Genomic DNA, 5639 nt, shown 5'->3' on the forward strand with positions numbered 1-5639 from the left:
AGGCAACTGACACAGGCCAACTGACACATTATGACAGTTGTTAATGAGAAGGCCCTGGCTGAGGGAAGGGAGGTTTGAGAATGGCTTTGTCCTCTCTGTGATCATATTTATTAAATTCTTGGTCATCATGACGGATTTTACTTTCTGGTTCTGGGATTTGGCTTTCTAGTGTTTAAGTAAATATTTTTCTTCTGCTTTCTATATAGAGAGTCTTTTATATTTTGAGAATGAGTACTATACTGGCATATTCATAGTCATCACCAGTACATCACAAAAAGGATCATAAATTAAAAAATCTCTATTTGGAGGCAGAAATGATTTATAGGAAGACATTAATATCCCAGGATGGAGAATGTACTGTTTTCTCCACTAGCAAAGAAGTGGTTTAAAAGCACTGTACCCTGTGAAAATAGGGAAGAGAGGTTACAGGCAGGGTAACATGGAGATTTGGGAAGGTGTTTGCTAGGAATACCCATAAGACCAGGGAAGGAGTTGGCAGGGGTAAGTAGGAAAGTCTGGATTTTACTCACATCTTACCATATTATGTGCAGAAACAGAGATGAGCTGCTCAAGGAAATAATTCAGGTGGAAAAAGAGTACAAGAGAAATCTGCGTGGGTCTCAGGGGAAAGAAAGGCTGTTCATTTAACTCAGAAGTTGAAGGCTAACAAAAGAAATGCTCATCTGACTTTTGTACTGACCCAGACTAGTTGCCACAGTGACAAAGGAAGTGAAATAATTTTAGAGGAAGAAGTTTCTCAGAAGCATACCCAATAGTGAGACAGAAACAGGAGAACCAAGGTGGTAACTCAGTGTTTAGGGAAATAATTGAGGATTTTACTCAGTAGAAGGTCACAGAAATTTTGAGTTGGTTCACCCAAAGGATGGAAGAATAGTTAATATCTTGCATGGTGAGAATTAGTGATGACAGGCCTGGAGGAATAGCTATTGATCCTGTCGCATGCCTGAAATTTATAGGTGTTATAAATATTAGGTATTATATATATTACAGTCACAATACTTTAGTACAGCATACTTTTAGAGATTACAATATACAAGGAGGTAACAAACCAAGTAATCTGTTAGCTTTGGCTGCAGAAGGCTGCAGTAGGCAATATCCAACTGACTCTATGGCCTAGTGGAGGCAGACCCTGGTATTCACTTAGGGACTGTATAAGAATGTTAAAGGAGGAGGTAATGAAGACTGCCATAATGATCAGAAATGCAGATGCATACTTGGATACTCTCCTTTGCAGTTTTCCATAGAAATATCATAGTGAAGATGGCTCCTCCTACTTACAGGCATTTGAGTTTGACTCTAATAATTGGAGAAATAGGGCACCCTCTTTCAGAGGTGCTGGGCAAGAGTTCATACTTAGGAGACTTAGGAGACTGGGGAAAAGACAAAATTGCTAGAGAGAGAAGAGTAAATAGCCAGTGGATTCAAAATCAGAAAAAAAAATTGACAAGGAGAGAATTGTCTACTGCTCTATTGAGATCAAGGGTAGATTTTAGAATCATAGATGGTAGTCCAACAGAAGAACTATACAGAATGTACCAAGAAAATGGACTTGATACTAGACAAAATAGAGAAGTAAGAACTGTCCCTACAGATCCTGATTAACCTTGTATCTAAATTTACAACACCTTCAAGGAGAAAAGGAAGTTGGCCAAACCCCTGCTCAGATTCTGATTAACAGCTCAAGGAATACACGTATTGACTGAGGTGATAGATTCTAATTATCAAGGAGAAATTATTGTAACATTCCAAAATTTAGAACTATTCTCCCAAATGAGCCCTCTTGAGGTAGGGACAGCTCTACATCCAATCTCAGCAGGACATAGTTGTAGAAGAAGAGACCTTAGCCCCTTATGCCAAGATTCTGGGCCCCATTTGTTGAGGGGGAATGATGGACTGCATGTAATACTAGTTGCCCAACCAACCTATGTAACGAATATGAAGATTTTGTGGCCTCATGCAATAGTAATTTAAATGGAAATATCTTTCTCATTAATTTATAGGCCCATATGATCTCCTTAAATCACCTGGAAGCCTGGATCACATGTGGTAGGAAGATCTTCCTGAACAGGCAGAACAGAAGGAGTGGAGCAGAACCAGGAGGGAGTAAGTGAGTGGGGTCAAGTCAGAGGGAAAAGAATGCAGACTAACTGACACAGGTCAACTGGCACATTATTACAGCGATAATGAAAAGGCTTTGGATTAGGAAGTCGGGGTTTGAGAATGGCTTTGCCCTCTCGTGATCATGTTTATTAACTTCTTTGTCATCATGATGTGTTTTGCTTTCTGGTTCTGGGATCTGGCCTTCTGATGTTAAAATAAATAATTTTCTTCTGTCTTCTATATGGAGAGTCTTTTATACTCTGTGACTGAGAACAATACTGGTATATTCATAGTCACCACCAGTGCTGTGAATATTGCCTTGGAGATAGAGCAAGTCATCCCAAGGCCTCTGTACTGAGTACCTTCACCCCACAGATTCCGAAGGAGACAACACAGGACCCTGAACACAGGAGCTTTGGGAAGAGCAGTGCATCATGAACCGCCATGATTACTAGGGTAGGCCGAGATCCCACAGTCATTCTTGAGGGGAGAGATCATTTTAAACAAATGACCTACGTTCCTCAGCAACACCAGCAACTGTTTCCCAACAATCACCAAAAGGATGACAACCACAAGAGACCAAGGAATAACAGCATTCTCCACATAAAGGGTCTCTGTGTCTAGCACAGACATTACTGCTGTCATGGCTGGGAATAACTCTTGTCAAGGAGGGGTACCCATCCTCAGTAACTGTCAAACAACTGCTCCCAAAACTCAGATGAGCCAAACTGTTGGATATCACTACCCCACCTCAAGGGGAAACACAAGAAATAGGATGTGCCAAGCAGATCTGCCTGCTGTCACCACCTTGACCAGCCTCTCCCCTGATGGTAAGGGCAAGAATTTTGAATGTCACAGCCAATGGAATAGAAATGCTCCCATCCCAGCGTCCATAGTTATAAACACAATACATAAACTTGTGCAGATGCAACCTGTCAACTGTTCATACAGAGACTGCAATCACACTTAGGAAGGTCCACAAAATAAGACTCTGGTCCTCAAAGCCTTGAAGTGTGTGATATGATTCCCACCTCAAAGTGAAATTATTTTACCAATACATGTGATTTAAAGAAGAGCCATGACCTTCTGCTTTGCAGCTCCCCCCTCATGACCATGGAACCTTTCCATATGACCTGCAGCTAAAATCCCACAGGGGAAGGGAAGGTATTTGAGAACAGGGACTATCATCACATTCCTTTGGATCCCCACCCCTCAGCATAGTGCTACCACAGTAAACTCTTAATAAAAACTTTTGTGTGCATTTGTTCCTTGTGGTTATTGCCAGATCCCTGTACCTGAGGTGGGATAGGCAAGGATTTCTTTAGCAGAATCTGTCCAACTAGACTTCCCTTATTTGCACAGATGTACCAAGTCAATTTGAAGGCATCCATCACCTTTAAAAACTGATAGAACAATTACTTGGAAATCTGCTCTCTATGTATGTGCTGATGGCATCAGACTCTTTGGGAAAACCCTGGAAAAACATGAGGTAAGATGTTGAAAGTGTTGGATCAGCAAGAAGAAAATGGTCACTGACGGTCAATGGACAATCCTTAGAGCTGTACAGACAACATATTATTGATTTTGGTCACATATCAGAGGGAGGTGTGAACATGATATCAGTTTCGTAGCCCTCACTTTGCTACATCAAAAGATCCTTTGACATCTCAGGACTTTGATCCAATTTATTTGCCATTCATAATAGCAATAGTGCTATCACCAAACTACTAGATGTCCTCCCCTGAGCATATGTGATTGAAGAGTAATGAGGCAGGAGAAGAAGCAAACCTTTGTCTGAAAATGAAACAAGCCTGTGGGTGACTACTGGAGAGTCAGAGAACACCCAGCTCTGAGGACTTGGTGCTTTCCACGCACAAAAACCAGGGCTTTCTTCTCCTGAGTCAATTCATCCTGTTGTCCCGTGGACAGGTGCTGGCTTGGAGTCCTGGTGGGTAGCAAGCAGGGTTCTTGCTATGGTTGTGGGGCCTCTGAGGTTGCCTTACAAGGTCGGGATTAATTGGTGTCCTGCAGACAAGAGGTGGCATTATGGGGTTGGTTTGGGACAGCCAGTGATGGGATGGGGAGCATGGGGGTCTGAGGGTGGGTCAGGCCAATTGGTTCTGTCTGTGGCTGCTCTGACCCTGACAAATATTCATGAATGAAATCTCTGCTGGGCTAGGCCAGGAAATCCCAACCCACCCATGCTCTCTCCCTGACATGCCCTCCCCATGGACCAATGAACCTAAAGGTGTGACATCGATGTGGGGGGTAAAGAATTGTCTTCATAAGGAATAGATTTGCATTCAGCCCCTTCCCACCCAAAATTCAACACAGGCTTCAAGGAGAAGATGAAATGGAATTGGAAGAGACCACACCCAGCTGTGTGCTCTTTGGGCAGCAGAGCTCTTGGGGCCCTCTGCACTATGGCCGAGCTTCTTGTCTGCCTCTTACTGCTCACTGTCTTCTCAGGTCAGGGCTGTCCTCAGAAACTTCATTGTCCTGTTCACTCATCCCTGTCCTGGCTCTCTCTGCTGAGGATCTCCAAGCACTTTCTCCTTTGCATGTTACTCTAGTACATTAATGTGTGTTTGTTTTTCTAGGTTCTTTCTCCCAGCTTGTGCTCACTTGAGTCACCCACCATGTTTGTGTCCCTGGGAGCCAAAGCCAGACTCAACTGCTCTCTCAGCAGTGAACACAGTATCTAACCAATTGTTTGGTTCCAGCAGAGCCCAGGAAAGGCCCTTTATTATGTCATGGTTGTTGGCAACAGAGGAGGTAGAATCAGTTGTGAAGGGATCCCTGATTGCTTCTCTGCCTCCAGCTATGGAGCCAACAGATACTTTTCCATCAGCAACATCCAGTCAGAGGATGAAACAAATTACTATGATGGGGCAGGTCACACCATTGGTAATAGCTATGATTAATACAGTGATACCCTCAGCCAGAAAGTGAGACACAAACATCCCTTGCCAGTTCTAGTCGAGATCCATACTTGGCCCCAAGCTTCTGACACTCTCTGAATGACCAGGGTCAGATCATGTGTTTCTGGTTCTTTATGTTGCTGTTTTAATCTCCCTGACTCTGTCTCTGTAATTGTCTCTGTATCTGTCTCTGCATCTGTCTCTCTATTTCATTATAGACAATTAAATGATGTGCTTGAGGTCACACTTAGAGTAAGTGACAGGAATCAACCTTGATGACAGATCTTCTGACCCTTGAATCAGTACCTACCTGAATGCCCCACATGTGGACTCTTAGAAGCCTGAGCCCAAGGGGGCTTTAGCTGAGCCTTCAGACTTTAGGAATTGTCCATGTGAATGGGGAAAGGAGAGAGGCCCTGTCCTTACTTGACTATCACAGCTGGGACGATATCTGTTCTCACAAAGGGCAGTCTACTTTTCTAAGTTGATCCTTGGACAATTGCCAGTGATTATGAGGCCATCACCACAGACACCTTAACAGAGAAACACAGCCATTAGAAGGAAGTGTGATCAAAGTAGCCAGGGTCAACTGCTGTG

General features: G+C 43.3%; 2 long non-coding RNA genes across 2 annotated transcripts; one reads left to right on the forward strand and one right to left on the reverse strand.

The window, feature by feature from the left end:
* Positions 1-3705, forward strand: LOC140498860 (uncharacterized). The gene is made up of 3 exons (XR_011965193.1): positions 1-176; positions 2022-2124; positions 2497-3705. It is a non-coding gene; the product is annotated as an uncharacterized lncRNA (long non-coding RNA).
* An 87-nt stretch (positions 3706-3792) lies between these two features.
* LOC140498862 (uncharacterized) lies at positions 3793-4935 on the reverse strand. The gene is made up of 2 exons (XR_011965195.1): positions 4573-4935; positions 3793-4146 (listed from the first exon to the last, which is right to left on the reverse strand). It is a non-coding gene; the product is annotated as an uncharacterized lncRNA (long non-coding RNA).
* Positions 4936-5639: the final 704 nt, after the last annotated feature.

This window comes from Notamacropus eugenii, chromosome 4 (genome assembly GCF_028372415.1).
Source record: "Notamacropus eugenii isolate mMacEug1 chromosome 4, mMacEug1.pri_v2, whole genome shotgun sequence".
Taxonomy (NCBI): domain Eukaryota; kingdom Metazoa; phylum Chordata; class Mammalia; order Diprotodontia; family Macropodidae; genus Notamacropus; species Notamacropus eugenii.